The sequence below is a fragment of the Oxyura jamaicensis genome, chromosome Z, assembly GCF_011077185.1.
Source record: "Oxyura jamaicensis isolate SHBP4307 breed ruddy duck chromosome Z, BPBGC_Ojam_1.0, whole genome shotgun sequence".
In the NCBI taxonomy this organism is placed as follows: Eukaryota; Metazoa; Chordata; class Aves; order Anseriformes; family Anatidae; genus Oxyura; species Oxyura jamaicensis.
In genome coordinates, this window is record NC_048926.1 from 72,106,695 (window position 1) to 72,126,036 (window position 19,342).

Genomic DNA, 19,342 nt, shown 5'->3' on the forward strand with positions numbered 1-19,342 from the left:
ACTCCACAACATAAAACAAAAACAAATCAAAAGATATTTTTTATATAATTAAGAAGCAGTCTAATATATATATATATATGTATATATATATATATTTATATATATAATCTTACACCTACTATAATCATTGATACATTTCTGGCCTTCAATATTAGAGAAAATAAATACTATGTGCTACAAATTAGGTTGACTCATAAAGCCAGAAAAGAAGACAGTTTTTAACAAAAAAGGGCACTAATTTTTAAAATAAATAAAAGAAAGGATTAGAGTGTCTAACACACACAAAATTTATTTAAGAATGCATGGAGAACTATGTGCCAGTGGCTTCTCCATTAAGCTATGAGATTTTTGGTGTCTCAAAAATTCTGTAGCTTGCTTTTAGATCTCCCTGCTCTAGTCTGTTAGTGACAGGCAATAAATTACATTAATCTCCCTATGCTGAGTCTGTTTTGCCCATGACAATAACTGGTGAGTGATCTCCCTGTCCTTATCTCAACCCTTGAGCCCTTTTCATCCTATTTTCTTCCCCTTTCCCTTTGAGGAGGGGAAGTGAGAGAGCAGCTGTGGTGGAGATCGGCCGCCCAGCTTAGTAAAACCACCACAATTAGGAAAATTATTGCCTGCAGGTCAAGAGGGATGACCCTCCCACTCGAACTAGCTCTGTTGAGACCACATCTGAAATACAGAGTCCAGCTGTGGGCTCCTCGGTATGAGCAAGCCATGGATGTACTGGAGTGACCACAAAGATGATGAAGGGACAGGAGCATCTCTTGGAGGAGGAAAGGCTCAGAGAGCTGGGACTCTTCAGACCAGAGATCAGGAGGCTTGATTGGGTTCTTACCAATGCATGCAAGTAGCTGAAAGGAGGGTGCAGGAAGGGTCTTCTCAGTGGTGCCCTGGGACAGAAGAAGAGGCAATGGGCACAAAGTGGAGCACAGGAAGTTCACCAGGGAGTATTTATTTTACTGTGTGAGTGACAGAGCACTGGCACAGGCTGCCCAGGGAGGCTGCGGAGTCTCCTCCTTGGATATGGGCCTGGACACCCTGCTCTGGGTGTCCCTGCTTGAGCAGGGGGATGGACCAGATGAGCTCCAGAGGACCCTTCCAGCCTCAGCCATTCTGTGATTCTTTGGCCTACAGCCATGCTTTAGCATTTAAATGTAGTCCCAGTTTTCACAAGAACATTCACTAAACATTCATGGCATTACCATGCTGGATTAGGCCTGTGCTCTCTCTGTTTTTGTAGCTGGTGTAGCTGACCTCCAGAGGTCTCTTCCAACCTCAATGTTCTGTAGCAGATCACAGGGGTCTGTGTGCCTGTTGTGCCAGCAGCACGTGATTGCTAGCAAACACCGAGCCTGACTAGTCAGTGAGTAGAAGTCACCTTGGCAGACAGACACCAACACAAAAATAAGTGTGGGCTGGACAGATGACAGAACTAGCGGAGTTGGATACTAGAAGGAGCCAAAAGATCCAGGCCAACCTTTGGAGAGACCATGAAGTCTAGGGGTCTATGGAGAGTCCTGCTGGTGTGTGTCTGTTTCTGCACATGAAGTAACTGACAAGAGGATCTGGGAGTTGGCTGCTGGATGAATTGCACAGAGGCCACTTTCTGAGGGGATCTGTATTGTACAGAGGCTTAATTTCCCACTAATGGGCATTCATCTTGATCAGCCAGAGTGGGGAGCAGGAGGTGCCCATTGGTACTGTTTGTGTTTGAAAGTGTGCAAAGTTCTGTGAAAGTATCTTATTGGCCAGCAATAAGATACTTTGTCAACAAAACAGTGGGGGTTCACACCAAACTAACAGGAGGTAGCAGGCTTTCTCCCTACCAGGACACAGATACATAACTAGAATATGCAGGATTAGAAGGGGGACCTCAAAGATTTTTTTCTTTATTGTGAAATGTTTAACTAGGTAGGAGTATCATAATTATCAGTTACCTAATGTTCTGCAGCTATCAGAACATATCAGGCAAGACACCAGACATCAATTTCCAGATCTGGGTGTCAGTGTGCGGCTAGGAAACCAATTTGAATGCAAGTTTTCAAGACTACTTTTAATATATTAGATTGTGTGTACTTAGAGGTATTATATCCTTCTTGCTGTCTGCCAGCTGATTCTGGAAAACCTTGTTGGCTTGCTAGTAATATGGCTAGCCATAAAGGAGATGTGCAACTGTTAGATTTAACATCCTTAACTATTTGTGTTAGGGGTTGAGAAATTGCATGTTATCAGCGAAAACATTGAGCAACTTGGAGTGTGTGATGGATGCCAAGTACAATAAGCAGGAATTATTCCTACTACATTTAAAAGTCCCTGACAATAGCAGTTACGTAGACAACATTTCATGAAGTACATTTCATGAAGTACTTTTCAGGATTGCAAAAGGAAGCTCTTTCTAGGTGATATGAGAGGGTTAAGAAATCCTTTAACCTGGAAACTGTTCTGGTTTTAGTTAGGACAGCGTTATTTTTCCTCCTAGTAGCTGGTAGGGTGCTATGTTTTGCATTAGGATGAGAAGAGTGCTGATAACATGCTGATGTTTTAATTGCTGCAGAGCACTGCTTACACTAAACCAAGGACTTTTCAGCTTCTCACTCTGTCCAGCCAGCGGGCAGGCTGGGGGTGCAGCAAGAGCTGGGATGTGACAGACCCAGGACAGCTGACCCCAACTGGCCAAAGGGGTATTCCATCCCATCTGACGTCATGCTGAACAATACATAGGGGTGGCTAGCCAGGGTGGGGGGCCAGCTGCTCGGGGTTGGGCTGGGCATCGGTCAGCGGGTGGTGAGCAATTGCATTGTGCATCGCTTGTTTGTACATATTATTATTATTATTATTATTATTTTCTATTTTAATAAACTGTCTTTATCTCAACTCACAGGCTTCACTTTCCCGTTTCTCTCCCCCATCCCAGAGAGGGAGGGGGGAGGGTGAGCGAACGGCTATGTGGTGTTTAGCTGCCGGCCGGGTTAAACCACAACAGAAACATAAACTAGGAATTTTCTAAAATGTTGGGATGTACTACCATGCTTTCTATATTAGTATATTTAATATTAATATTACATGTATTAAATTTTATATTTAATAATATAAAGAATAAGAGATTTTAAAACACCTGAGTTCACCTGTAGTATGTTCCTGCTGCATAAACAATTTAAAGTGAATATTGGCTAATGTTTCCAAACATGAAACCATTGGTTTTTAACTGGTACATTAGAACAATTAATTCAGCATAAGTTCTTAGAACAAGCATCTCAAATAGTAAAATGAAGGATATTCTCAGAGCAGTTCTTGTAACAAGATTTATAAATATATATATATATATATCTCCACACTTCTACATCTGTATTGTATATTTTGTTTTACTGATCACAAGGACTTTTGCTGTCTATTCTGTGTTTATTATGCTAACAGATGCCAACACTTCCATTTAATCCAATCTGGAATGTTTGCTGTATCTTACTGTGCCTTCCTGTGTCTATGTATGGTAAATTAAGCATGCCTAGCTCTAAGACGCCTGCAGTTATACAGCTTTAGCTCCTACACGTACAAGCACTATCTTCTAATTTAGCTTCTCTGAGTATTTAACAGAGGCCGCTGAAATTGATTAAGGCTTTCTGCATACCCAAATGATTCTTATGGATTTAAATGCATAACCCTGGTAAATAAGTTTTCTAATATTATCTGACAGGAACAGATCATTTGTAGGGACACTGCTATTTTTGATGATCCACAAAGTTCTCCCCACCCCACCCAGGAATGGGGATGAACTAACAGATTGTCCAACACAATTCTGACATCAAAGCAGCACTAGGGCAGTGAGGCTTTGACCAGCGCATGAACCCATTTATCTCAGAACAGTTTAAAATTATGTATATTTTCTCAATTTACTAGAGGAGATGGCTCCTCTAGTAAATGAGAGAGGATGCCAACCACTCTAGACTGATCTTTTCCATGTTATTACCTTAGTAGCTTTTTATTATTCTCAGGCAGTTCATGGAAAACTGCAATTGTTTTAAGCAGGTTTGACATACTCCAACATCCCAAATAACAATGAAAAATTCACATACACTCACATTCTCAAGACACGAATAACCCATAATAAAAGCTGCAGGTTACATATATACAATATATGCAGAACTGGATATTGTGATAAAGAAAATAATTTTCTGTGACTACATTCAGGGTATTTTTTAGAGGGTAAAGCCTGATTCTGATAAGCATTTGTAATCAAATGAGTCAATTGCATTTGACTTCTCTTCTTTGGAAGCTCCCCAAACTCTCTTCCAAATATGTTTTCCATTAATTGTCCATATTTCCCATAGCACTCCACCCAAATCATATCCTTCCTGACCTAGGGTTACCTAAAAATAACCGTGAATCGAGAAAGAACATCAGGAAATATAAATAGAAATGACTGCTGATCACCTTAATAAAAGGTACATGGTACTAGAGAAGTACGGACACCTGGTCCCACTTGATGATTTAAAAAAGTCTAAACTCTGAAGTCAAATAGTTTACATAGTTTACATAATCCACTCCAGTGAAAGGATAACAAGGAGAGATACTTAGTTCTATGCTTTTGATGAAGGAATGCATTCATGGATTTTTATAAAAGTAAGTAGAGTCGGATAAACTTTCACAATGCTTAACTTTGAGAAATGCTTACACAATGCTTTGTGAAATGCTTTCACAATGCTTAACTTTGCCTGGGGACTTTCCAGATTTATACATGATGCAGCTTCACTACTGGTTAGGTGCTTCCCAAATATATCCTGATGGGAGAAGACAGCTGAATATACACTACTGATAAATAAACGACAACTGAAAACTCAGGAAGAAAAGGGATAACAAAAATGGGTAACAGAGATACATAATAGAGCCAACATGAGGCCTTCTGACAGTTTCTTAAACATACTAAAGCTTAGGAATCTCTTTCCTTCTTTCCTTAGTAGCAAAAGAGTAGTAAAACTAAATATTTCTTACTATTACTGCTCAGCACAAGGAGAAAACAACAGCCAAAAAATGCTGAAGTATGGATATATTCCAAGTATCTCAAGAGAAGGAAAAAAGACTTAATCTCAAGTTAGCAATAGATATATCACATTCTTCTTATTGGGGCGAAAAGTTTAAAGTTAACAGTCTAGTTGCATAATTTCTCCTGATACAATTTAAACATGCTTACCAAACCAGACTGACTACTTCAAATTTAAATCAGATGAAATGATTAAAAAGGAAGTAATCTCCTTACTCCCCAGGAAAAACAGAAAAGTAGAAAATACATGCTATATATGTACTGCACAAATGCACGCAAAATAAAGAAAAGAATAAATTACAAACACAAAAAGATTAAAACTTTTTTTTTTTAATTGGTAAACCCTTATAAATTCAGAATTCTGATTTTTACAATAGTTCTCAGTAACAAAGCAGCTGAGATGCTGAGCCAATAGTAAATTTATTTCAGAGAAAGAAAAGTAAGACTGTACAGCAACTTAAAACAATGTCCTGGCATACATATTTCTTTTTACCCTTGATTTTACTTCCTGACAACAAGCATAGCGAAAAATTTTAAGAAAGTGAAATAAGATGCCTTGCAGTTTTGCCTTACCAAATAAATAAATAAATAAATAAAAATCTATCATTTGGGCCAACAGTCCTTTTCAACTAAATGTCCTGGTTGGAGGTCTGACATCAGTGACCACCTGTCCACTAGGCCTGGACATTCAGCCAGTTTTAATCTACATCACCGGCCGCTTATCTAACCCACACTTTGTCAGCTGTCTGTGACGATGATGTTATGGCAGCTAGTGTCAAAAACTTCTCTAAAGTTGGGGTAAACAACACCCACTGCTTTCCCCTGATCCACCAAGTCAGTCACCTCATTGTGGAAGGCTATCAGGTTGGTCAAGCATGGTTTACACTTTGTAAATCCATGCTGACCACTCCCAGTCACCTTCTTGTCTTCCTATGTTTGGAAATGCTTTCCAGAAGGATTTTTTGCATCACCTTCCAGAGACCAACATGAGACCAACGAGCCTGTATCTCTGTGGATCCTCCTCTTTGCCCTACTGGAAGTATCTGCTCTTTTTCAGTCTTCAGGCACCTCTCCCAGTAATGGTGACTGTTCTACAGCTTTCAAGTCTTCATGCCTACAGGAGTAAGATGTGTTCACCTGAGTAAAAAGTTTAGATACTGCTGAACTACAATAAGATGTCATTAAAAACTGTAGATGGTCTAAAGTCTTCAAAGACTATAGATTCAAGGTCAATGAGACTTGCATCCTTAGAAAATTCTGAATTCTAAAATTAAACTGGAGTAAATCATAGAAAGAATTGCCGTGCTTTGCAGCAGATGGGGACACTATAGTAAGGAGGCAAAATCCAAACACCTAAACATATTAGGAAAGGTGAAAAAAAAAAAAAAAAATCCAAAAGATGAGATGCCTTGGACGCTGCTTGTTTTTCCTATGCTTACTTAACAGTTCTCATATGCCACCAAGGAAGACAAAGAGACAAAAATCAGAATTGCTTTCAAAATCATTTGGAATTGTTGTGTGGTCTCTGCAAAGTAAATCATTGAAGCTTCTTCTGGACATTCAGCTTACTCTACAAGCCACCTAAAGGCAGACCCAATGTTTAGTGTTACCTTTGTCATATAGATAATTCAACAGATTTCCATCCAAGGTCTCACATACTTCCTACATCCTAGAAATCTAGAACCCGACATAGAAAAAAGTTGTAAGGAAAAAAAAATCCTTACTACAAAGTAGAGAAATCTGGTAATATCACTGTCAGGTAGCCAAGAAAGGATATAAGAAATTAAGGGGCTGAATCACTCAGTGGACTGTGGTCACCGGGGAGCCCAGCTTAAGGAAAACACCCCAACAGCTTGAGATAGGTGAAGTGCCAAGTGAAAGCAAGCTCCCAGCAAGATTACAAATATCACGTCCGTGCTCTGAGAGGCAGAATCTACACCTTGCTACACAAGTCATTTGGAAATTATTTATTGGGTTATTCATTTGACAGCACATTGTTTTCTTCCAAACTTGTTACATGCAAGCTAAGTAAGTCACACAAAATCATGTATTTCTGTAGCCTTCTGTATACCACACCTCTGTAGGAATAGAAGGATTTGGTTGCTTGTACTTCCCCCCTGTCCTTGAAAACAGCAGTAGAAAGGACCAGGCAGACCAAGTAGTAGAATGGTCTTGTCCTCGTAGCTAGTGCAGCAGTTGGACAAAAAGGGTACAATGCATTTGGGAAGCCATGAGAATGGACACAAGTAAAGAAATAAGGCTTACAGGGTACCTTGTTTTTGTTCATGTGTTCCCTCTTATTAGTATACTGAAGTTTTTTCTAGTAGAAACTGAATGAGAGCAGTATGGAGACTAAGCAAACTCATGCAGCACTCCCAGCACTGTGCACATGAAGTAACTCAGAACCACTGCCTCAGCATTCATGGAGCAGAAATCAGACCAGGAAGACAGAAAAAGCAGTGTGAAACTTAAACAAAGCAAAGCATCCACCAAATGGACAGTGTCAAAGCTAAGGACACCAGGAAAATGAAGCAAATGTGTGTACAATAATACAGTATTAATCTAGCAATTAATTTCAATGATTATAGTCTTTACAGATAAGAAACATCCTTCTAGTGTAAGCAGCATTAAGAGGTACTACACTTTAATTGCATATAACTCATTTTCTTATGAATCATTAAGTTGCTACTGTTTCACCAGAAGGAGAGAGAGAGAGAAGGAGAGGGAGAGAGAGAAAGAATCTCCAATTTCAGTTAAGTGCATCAAAACCAAACTAAAAAAAAAAAAAAAAAAAAAAAAAAATTATGCAATTCAGGTCAACAGGACTAACAAGAGCATTTTACATGCACTACAGATTAGCAAGATGTGCCCAACAGTGGGAATTAAAGTCATTAATTGCAATTATACCCCAGCTGAATGTTTTAGAATTAGGCACTATTCAGGTCTCATCATGTGCTTCTCCCTTATTCAGAAACATGCACACGTTACCTCACAACTAACTTGTTAAACACTTCTGTGCTCACCCATTAAACCACAGGTGGACACCCTTAAATACTGCAAGGATAAACAAATATCCCCATGCAGATGGTGTTACCCATATGCTAACATATAGGAAGTAGTATTAGGCCTGTGCTACTACTGAGGAAGTAAGGCAGTCAAAAAACTGATTTACCAGGAGGCCACAGACAGCAAGGGGCTCAGGCAGAAAACACGCGCAGGACATGCCTAATACAAACAACCATTCTGCTTCTCCTCACCCAGCCTATGAACACACATATGACATGCACTCCTCATTTAGAGGTCTTCAAAGAAGTAAAGGTAAAATAAAATTAAACAAACAAACAAACAAGCAAGAAACCAAAGTGGTATTTGCAGAAAGCCAATTAACTTTACAAAAAAACTATTTTAAATCAGAGCTGGGAAAATACTTGCATTTTTTGCCCTTCTGTGGTAGGTAAATCTATTTATTTCACTTGGAACTGCTTGGCATCATTCTAAATTTTCATCAGAACATACATCTGAGTGGTTGCCTTTACTTGCTTCACTTTGATGGCATGCAGCCAAGGTATCTGCTGCTAAGCTACAAGAATGCAGTACAGCATTAAGGGAAGAATCTCTTTAAAACCTTTTAATATAAGTATACGTGGTGCAGACATGACTTCTCCGTAGGTCTGCAGCAGTGTTCATACTGCTGATGATGGAGGTCTCTCAGGTCGCTGCACATTTTGGACTGTATAATATCGGACACGAGCTAACTTGGCTTTCCCTCAGGACACCAAGTAATGCACTTACGCAACTTCCATCTGCAGCAAGCAACACAAATCTGAAAAGAATTAGTCTAGGACCTGCATGCTCACACCCCTCACAATAAGAAAATGGCAGCAAAATTAATTTTCTCCATCTACTTAATTCCATGTAGGTCAAAAAGCTTATTTTTTTTACACGCATTTTTACATCAATTTCACGTTTTAGATTTGTTTCTTTTTTTTGGGGGGGGGGGAGGAGGGGTATGGTGGGTGTTAGTTTTTGGCATTATAGATTACAAAGACAAGTAAACAGAGGTCAGGAGAAGTGCCATCTTTGAAGCCTCCTTGTTCATTGTTAGTTTAGTCCCATGTTTGCAAACATAGTAATTACTGAATTTTATTGCATAATTGTTTTTCCAAGAGCTTGATTATTGAATGCATGTCACCGTATTTTATTGCAGACTAATTATCAGAGTTCAGAAACCTTTTATATGCCATCCTAAGACACTCATCATTACATCATTCAGATGCTTCCTTAGAATTAATACATTTTCACAACAGCCTGTGAAGCACTTGTGCAAATGTGGTCACCACAAAAAACAGTGGTTTCATAAACAGCAACTAATTTGGGATGCCTGACCTGAAAAACCATCAGCATTTTGTATTTGTAAGGCACTTTTATTTGTTTTAATCATAGCTTTCATAGATCAGTTTTACCTTTGACTGCCTAGCTCTTGTTTCATATTGGGTCCCCAAAACGAGAGATGATTAAAACCTCTTGTAAAGCACCTCATGTATATACTTGTGCAACATTGCATGGGGATTCTAGGCATAAGAGGAAATCCTGTTCCTGCAGAGGGTGTCCGAATTTTACTATGAAATCATTTTTCTCTTTGTGCAGTCTCACATCTCGTTTACTACTAATTTTTAGAGTAGAAGGGGAAAAACTGGAAAGCCCTGCATAAAATGGCCTCCTTCTGGACACAATCCCAATTATTTTGTTTGGTTGTTTTTGTTTTTTTGCCTGATTTAGGAGAAAGGTGTCCCGGGAAAGAAACATCTGCTGGGATATAGATTCATATCATGGAATTGATGAACAGCTTGGGTTGGAAAGGACCTTAAAGACCATCTAGTTCCAACCCCCCTGCCATAGGCAGGGAAACCTAGGACCAGACAAGGTTGCTCAAAGCCCCATCCAGCCTGGCCTTGGGCAGGGATAGAGCATCCACAGCTTCTCTGGACAACCTGTTCCAGTGCCTCACCACAGAGTGAAGAATTTCCTCCAAAACTCTAATCTAAATCTCCCCTCTTAAAGACATTTCCCCTTGTTCTGTCACTGCCCACATAAAAAGTTGCTCTCCATCTTTTTTATAAGCTCCCTTTAAGTATTGAAATGCTGCAATGAGGTCTCCCCAGAGACTTCTCTTCTCCAGGCTGAACAGCCCTAGCTCTCTCAGACATTTTTCATAGGAGAGGTGCTCCAGCCCTCTGATTATCTTCACATCTCTCCTCTGGACCTTCTCCAACAGGTCCAGGTCTGCCTGGTGCTGGGGATCCCAGGCCCGGACACAGCACTCCAAAGTGAAGCCTCACAAGGGCAGAACAGAGGGGCACAATCACCTCCCTCAACCTGCTTCTCCCAGTCTGTGCTCATGTCTGGGATTGTCCCGACCCAGCTGCAGCACCTTGCATTTCTTGAACCTCATTAGGTTCATGTAGGCCCACTTCTCCAGGCCCCTCTGGATGGACTCCCTTCTTTCTGTTGGATCAGCTGCACCACTTAGCTTGGTGTTGTCTGCAGCTTGCTGAGGGTGCACTCTATCCCACTGTCTATATCATTGATAAAGACACTAAACAGCTTAAACTTATCCCATCCCTGCACATCTGGATGGCATCCCTGTACTCTTCCCAGGCCCTATCTCTCTGCTTTCATTGACTTTGCATTTCCTTCTTGCACCTCATTCTGACCAGCAGGTCCTTGCTCAGTCATCCCAGTTTCCTGCCCTCCCTGCCCACTTTCTTACACAGGGGGATGAAGAGTTTGTGTGCTATACAGAAAACATCCTTAAAGAGTTGCCAGCTCTGTTCAGCTACTCTATCCTTAAGGACAGTGTTCCGGGGAACAGCAGATCACACTGTTACACAGAAGAACATGTAACTTTTAGTCTGCTCAAGAAGCCCCAGTTCTGTTCTCTTTGGACTACTGGGTGCTTAATATTGCATTCCTAATGTCTGTTCGTATACTCTGGGCACACATCTCCTTGAGCTTCATAAAAAAAAAACAAAAGAGACATAAAAGGAAAATACTTCATGCAAACCCACACTACTACTTACACAGAACAGCTGCAGGATCAAAGACTCAGCTCCAGCACTTGGACCTCAAACTGAGCTGATGCTGTGATAGCAGGAGCTGACCACTCTCCTGCTCTGGGATAACCACTAGATGTGTAGAAGGCAGGTACCTCCCTCTCAAGTTGGTTTTATACTTAGGAGTTGCCAACACAAAAATCCCGAGATTCCCAAATTCTAGTGGCAGTTCTGAAGGAAATATAATTTAATGACTACAGCCTCATGTTCTGTCCTGGCCTGTTTGGCCGGCATCAGTATCAAACTACTTGCAGCCTGTCCAGTTCCTATCTACCTTACCACTTGAATTTTAGGTGCAGTGTTAAAGCTATTCAGTCAGCAAACTGTGGCCCTGTTTGTGCTCAGAACACAACAAGTAATTCCCACTGCCTGCTTGTGACAGTAAGCATCCCTCATTGGTATGTAGCTGGGGAAAAGAAAAAGAGGAGGAAAGCCTGGGATCACAAGTTCATCTGGATCTTCTGTGTCTTCTCCCCTCCACTACACCCCACCACAGCCTGTATCTTCTTCAATCATCACATTCCTCTTGTGGCAAGAAAGCTACAATAAAAAGACCTCAAAATCACAAAATCAACAAAAATACCTGGCAAATTACAGATATGAGGCTAAACACTAGCCCAGGAACATAATTCCACAGCCCTCATTCGCCTGATGTTCTTTGTCAAGCCCTAGAAATAGGTAAGAATACTTATGCTATCAAATACAATAGCCATGTATTTGCCTCAGTACTGTTCTTCCGTTCATCTGTATACACAGATATCTGTATGACTAGTGACAATATTGCAGGGATACCAGTGTTGAATCCCTCCACTCTTCTGACAGTTTTTCTTCCTTCTTTCTCTTACTAGAGTTTTGCAGATGCCCCACAACTTTGAACCTCTCTGTGAAAGATTCGTTAGGAAGAAATACTTCTCTAAAATTGCTCTGTGCGCCAAATAGAAGAGAATAACATTAGCTAAAAAAAAAAAAAAAAAAAAAAAAAAAAAATCCCACATTCATTCTAGAGGATATCAGAGAGATATTGTCAAAATCACTACGCATGATCTCCACAGTTCCAGAGAAGAAAGTAAAATCTTTGGCATGTGCAGAAACAGGAGAAACAACTTGTCGAATGCTGAAGAAGGGATTGAAAAGCAGAAGGAAAAATCATAGAATCATAGAACCATTCAGGTTGGAAAGAACCCCTAAGATCATCTATTCCAACTTTTAACCTACTATTGACAAGTCCACCAATAAACCATGCTACTAAGTTCTACATCTACATTTTTCTTGAAGATCTCCAGGGATGGTGACTCAATCACTTCCTCTGGCAGCCCATTCCAACGCCACAAGATTTCTCCTGATATCCAACCTAAACCTCCCCTGATGCAACTTGAGGCCATTTAGCCTTGTCCTGTCAGTTGCTGCATGGGAGAAGACCATGATCCTCACCTTGCTGCAACCTCCTTTCAGGTGATTCTAAAGTACAATGAGGTTTTCTCTGAGCCTTTTCTCCAAACTTGTCGTGCTTGAGCATCCGTGGACGTTGAGTCATGAACATCTCCACATAACCAACAGTCCTCTGCAATCTTTCTAAGCTTCAAACAAGTGAGATCCAGAACATAACTAAAATATCAATCAGAAAACAGCAATAGTGTAGTATGTTTTAGCAACCAGCATGGCAGAATTCAGAACTTTGTCTATATCCACAAACACTCAAATCTCATGGCTGGCTGGGGAAAAAAAAAAAAATAAAAAAATAAAAAAATAAAAAAATCCTAGTGTCCATAATAGCAACAGAAGACATTATCTAATGTGCCTGGGGTACAGGTGTCTGCACGTGAGTCAGGCATCTGAGTTCATGTTACAGTCAATGAGCATCAGTCACCACTGCCAGTGGGGTCCATTCGATTTACCAAATTACCAAATGACAGCGCCTCATTTGTGATGGGATGAATAGCCTCTGTCCCTCACTGACTGCACTAGCTCATGTGGGGTGCCTAAAGTTACATAAGCAGCATCCTACTACTACTAGGACATGGGCATTTACTGAGCATTTATAATTTATTCAAAGAATGCTACATGGAGGTACATCATTTAACAAAAGCAAGAGTTTGCAGAGTTTGAGAGGTGGTAGAGAACACAGTTGTGCAATGGAAATCTTGCAGTGATTTAGGAATTTGAACCACACTAGGTCACACTGCAGAATGACTACCAGGCACATAATTTCTGTTAATTGGCCACTATACTGGAGACAAAGACTCCAAAGGCAAAAACAGACAAAAGTCACTGTTCCACAATGCCGTGGGAAGAATGGGGAGAAAGATTACAGGGAGAAAGAATATAATCCGGGATTCTTTTCAATACTTAAGGGACTGGAATTGAATACACAATCCATATATACAAAAGAAGTAGTGGAACTGCTTAGAACTGCCACTATGAAATGCCTCCACTAGGGAAAAAGTGGAAGTAAAATCACTTGCAACAATATAGTTCAATTCAGAGCTGGCAGTTATAAACATTTCCTAATAAAACTCTCAGTTATTTCTGAAATCATGGAAAATGCAATAGAGACATTGAAATGGCTGGACTGAATTGGGAAAACCTCTGCTTTTATATATACTGATTTTGTACCTAAAACAGAAAACCTTATGGGATTGGCAAGTCGGAAAAACTTTGGAAGCTAGATTGTAAGGATATGTTCCCAGGTGTCTAGTGCAGAGGTAGTGTGTTAAAAAAAAAAAAAAAAAAAAAAAAAAAAAAATCTTCAGAAAAGGAGTATTGTGTGGAATCTCATTTTCTTTCATCTATATGAAAAGGCCAATGACAGTGTCTTGCTGAACTGTTGTCACTAACAAATCAATTAAAAAAAAAAAAAAAAAAAGCAATTATTGTTTTCAATCCAGAAATCCACATAAAATCTAACTGCATAGCACCTCATAAGACCTGCCAAACTGTTCCTAAATTTGAACATCACTACTTTGAAAGCAAAGGACATTCACACTGAAAAATGGGTTAGTGTTGCCTCAGACTCTTCAGCAGCCATGGTATCAAATCTGCTTTGAATTGGTTGATCTAGAAAAGTGCACCACAGCTAGTAGCACAATCTGTTGCTAAGAACAGATAGAAGCTGTGGAGTGGCGTTTTCAGATCTCACTGTCTCCACCAGCTACATGCAGTCTACATTAACGACTTATAATGCACTGGGGAGATTCTTTTTGGTGCGAACCTGCTCCATATTTATACATGCAGTTGTGGAGAATGCTGGTGCCCAGGGTGGCTGCCCTCCAGGTGAAGCCACACTCAAAGTGACACAGTGGGATACAGACCTCACTTTCAGCGTGGGCAGAAGGTGCTGCAGCAATCATCTCTCTGCACAGATACCGTGCATTACCAGCTGTGTTGGACATCTCTGTCAGTAGGGACGCAGGGTGGATGCACACACCCAGAATCACAAATCAGGCTGCACCAAAACAAGACCTGTCCCTTCCCTCTTCGCACAAACTACTTCGTAATGCAGCATATTGCAAGTAACAAAAACGTGTGGCCAAAGGGAGAAACTCAGGCAGATTTTACTGCACACACACATTCTTAGGATGGAAAATCCTCAGCAAGTTGATGAAAAAATGCTAATGATGACACTGCAATATATAATATATGCATATAAAAAGACCATAATAATATTGTCTGATTACTACAGAAATGGAGAAGCCCTGCCTGGACCTCTTCTTCTAGTATGCAGTTAGATGTTACTATGGGTAGCATGCATCTGGGAAGCAAGCTACATTCGTTATACATCTATGTGGATGATGGTGAAGAAAACACCAAATATATTTTAAAAGTTAGAAAAGGCAATTGAAGATAGGTGGAGTGCAATGACAGATTAGGGGCTGACTTGCTATTTTTAAGCTCCGATTTTTTTTCATTTGTTTCCTCCAATTTTTTTCTTATTTTTTGATGAATTAAACAAATCAAGTGAAATCTGTGCATTTCTGCTAAGAGAAACTCAGAGATAAAAATGAAAACAAACAAACAAAAAAACCTAGCATTGACTGTGAGACTGACTGGAGAATAAAATTAATGTAAAACCTTATGAAAATTTATTCTAGATAGATTTTGCATATTCATGTTCTAAGTGTGAGCTACACTGCTGTACCTGTGTAGGCTTTGGTCACTTTGTACAGCCTTTGTGGGATGTTTAAATCTGTGAAGGTGGCATTCTTACACGACAAGTAATTATGTAACATTTTGGTCACTGTGCTTTGGGATGCAGTTCTAATTTTATGTTCTTCTAGTCTTTCACTTGCTGATACGTCACCTCTTTGCTGTGGGGAGTTCCCAGCATCTCCATCAATAAACCTTTGCTGAATGGCATTTGCCTTGGGATCTACTATTTTCTCTGACAACTTAACTAAGGAGCATGCTCTTCCATTGCAACGTAACGCAATTATTTCATGAAGTTACAGTACCTCACAAAGAAGTGTTAAGAACGTCACACCATGATTTCTCTTTGATAATACCTTGTCTCCACAAATTCTGGTCTTACTACTGTCACTTCCAATTTTCTTTTTCCCTCAAGTGTGACTGACACTCAACGACAGAAAACAACAAGTCATTCTCAAGTTCCTGAGCAAAGTCACCTGTTGTGGGTTAAGGTAGCTAAAGGTTAATATTTAACTATTGAACGGCATCAGCATTCTCCAAGGTATGTCTGTGTGGATTTAACTATCTTTTAATAAGAAGGTGTTTCAAAAGTAAACTCATTCTACCTGTAACTCATTTCTCAGCTAGGTACATTCCCCACTTGTGTGTAGTTAAAAACAGCTCTTTTCTTGACACTACACCAGACACATACAATTTCAAGAGTTAGAATTAAATGCCTAAAAATGTTTAAATTTTGGCAAAAGTAAATGTGGCCACAGTATTTTCTTTTCTCTTTATTTCTAAATATGCTCATTACTAAGCAAACAGGTATGCACTGAATTACAAAACATTTATCAAGTAGCAAAATTCAGTCAGTTTAGAGATCACAAGAGTTATACTTTTCAGTTTATTTACTGTCTGTTGCCATAGAACATATTGTAAATTCTGATCGCAACTCTCCATGAGGAGCCAGAGGCAACCTCTTCAATGCAGCATGCCTTGAGCGGGAAACCTTGTCAATGACTCGTTTCTTGGTTACTCCTTGACTGCATCTCAAAGTCATTTTAAAACATTGTATTTTTTGTGATTATGTCCACAAACTATATTGTCTTATGATGGTCAACAAATGACAAGTGAGGGGACAGCTGTTACCTGGGAAAGTAAGTAAGAGAGCCAGGTACCTCAAAACTATCCTCACGCAGCAACAGAATCTTTTATTAGAAGATATGACAGAAACACTACTCCCAGTAGCATTAATACCTTAAAACTTTCCCACTGGTCCACTTTTTGAATTAAGTCCTTCTTCTGAAGGTAGTCCATCCACAAAAAAAAAAAAAAAAGTAAAAAAAAAAAGGGGGGGGAAATAAACATTTTTCATTCCAAGAATGCTTTTATTCAAAGCAATGCCACTATACTGTTAGCTATTACTAAACCACTGTGATCTGAACAACCCAGACACTGAGCACTGAGAAGACAAATTCATCCACCCTTTTTGAAATTCTGAAAGAAGTTGCTAAAACATGGGCCTCTCTGCCTGAACCTGGTAAGCCAAAATCTTTTCAAAAAGATAATATCACTCTTCAGGCATGTGTAAGGTCTATCAGACACAGGATGCTGCATGACACAGGCTTTTTCTTTGGCCTGATGCAGGTTAAGAGATTAACTTTTAAGTCATTGTATCTTCAGCTAAAATGACCTTTAAGTTTTGTTGCTACGTCTTACACACAGTGAATTAGAGGAGAGGTACAGCCAAAGCTGTATGCCTTTGTTATTTCAATGAATGTAGGTAAAACAGTGAGGTTTCAAACACTGTGAAACCACTATTACCTTTATGAAATAAATACAGAGCTACAGTAAGCAGTAAAAATTCAAATAATTGGATTCTGTTAATCTGTGGGGACATGGACTTAACACCGCATTTAATTTTCCTAAGTGGGAGGAAGATTATTGTAGGAAAGATACAAAGAACAGTGTCTGCTCAAATCATAGCAAATTCACAAGCTTAAACACACAAGGACAGTTATTAGTAACTATATCCAAGCATTTTGTTGTTAAAACCTATAGTTATGAAACAAACTACAATACAGGTCTCCTCTGAATGCAGACAATCAAAACAGTAATATCTATATTCCACTACACATTTCCATAATTCTTAAAAAAATAAAAATTTAAAAAAAAAAGTGAACTCACAAGGTAACAAATGCCAGTCTCCAATGATACACGAAAGAAAGCTTACTTTTTAGGCACTTGATTTTACTCTTGAAAGAGACTAGCCACTCACTGATACATAGGCATTCTCCCTCCAGAATTTCTGACAGAAAAACTGAAATTCATTCATTCTACTCTCTCATCTTCATAAAGGGGTAATTGTTGTTGGGAGCTGCACTTGTTTATGGTCTGTGGCTCCTGTGGGGAGGAGAAGCATTTTAACATCAGAATTCAAGTTCTTCAAATGTAATACCTTAATGTCATAACTTGCTTTTTTGAAACAAAGCTTCTTCCACACAGTTGCTCTTTCAATAAATCTTTTTTTTTTTTTTTTTTTTTTTTCCTGAAATTATTTTGAAACAAAATCAAAGTGGACAACAATAGCTGCTTAGCATTTACAAAAAACTCTAATAAACTTTGAGGGACATTAAAACCATTTTTATTTTTAAATAAAAGCTCTCCCTGAACACTATGAATGTGGCATTGAACCAGCACGCTTGGTTCAATGCCACATTCACAGAATATCAACAGATTCATGCACTACGCAGTTTTTTAATATTAAGAAATGTATTATACTTTTAAAGAAATTGCTTTGAAAATATCATCCTGAAGGACTCTGAAACAGTTCACTGATATCTAGAGGTAAAAGAGAAAAAAAAAATAATAATACATTGTCATAGAAATTTTTTTTAAAGCTCTTAGTATTTTAATGGATCTGACAAATCTTATGAAGGTATTTGGCATCTTCTGCAAAACAGAGTTGTCGTTCCTGTAACACTTTAATGTTGCCTCATGGCAGACTGTTGGAAGAGCTAACAGCACCAGTGTGGCTCAGTCTGCAATAATTAAGCTGCTGTGCCTGTTGGGAACCAGATACCCAAATCTGAATGTGTTTGCTGACTGAAGCACGGTCTCCTGTATACCAAAGTACAGTGCCGGCACTCTCCCCACTCAACTCCAAAAACTTCTCAGCAGAGCTCTTTTCTGACATTTGTCTTGCCAAGCAATACCAAAGCAAATCAAACTAAAATGAAAAGGGGCTGTGAGCTAAGGAAAACATTTTTTTTTTGCATACGTTTTCCATAATCACCAGTTACTTAACTTAAAGACAATGCACTTTTTTTCCAATATTCACTCTAAGGATGTCAATGAAACTCTTGTGTAATTAATTCTTCTTACTCTCTCTCCCTTACTTGTGTAATTCCTTAGTACAAATCACTCTAGTGTCTAAACTACCCAAGTAATTAGCACAACAAGAGTTTATTTTTCTTTCTCTTTTGGAGAAGGTAGATCTGCTTCATGAAAAAGTGACATAAAACTTCTATTTCTTTTTCATCCCATTAGTGCATTTGTGTGGTTAAATTAAAGCACTGTTCTCATACCACCAGCAGTTAACATGTGTAACGCTGAGTTTTCATTATCATCCAGTTATCTGATCTGATTAAAATAAATGTCTTCCGTTATCAGACTGAAGGCTCACATTTTATTACTTTACTCCTGTAAGAATATGAGCTTGTTTTCTGAATAAAAAGGACTGATTAATTTTTAAATATTTTCTCATTCTTGTTATTGATTAGTTTTAGTCACTGGGGGAGTTTCCTGAACACCTTAGCAGATGTTTCTGTCTGCATGAGTACACAAACAAGTGTACTTTAAAGAGTTAACATGTGCAAACTAACATTTGAAAGTTTTATTGTGCATCAAGCAAAAAGTGAATGGGGAGAAGGGTATTTTCTAATGGTCTGCCTTGAAAATTCAAACTGAGAGCTAAAAACGAAACGAAACGAAAAGAATAGAAAAGAAAATAAAATAAAAGAAAAGAAAAGAAAAGAAAAGAAAAGAAAAGAAAAGAAAAGAA

At 39.0% G+C, this 19,342-nt stretch overlaps 1 protein-coding gene across 2 annotated transcripts in view; it reads right to left on the bottom strand.

The window, feature by feature from the left end:
- RASGRF2 (Ras protein specific guanine nucleotide releasing factor 2) overlaps window positions 1-19,342 on the bottom strand; it is a 139,154-nt gene that overhangs the window by 118,356 nt on the left and 1,456 nt on the right. The window lies entirely within an intron of this gene.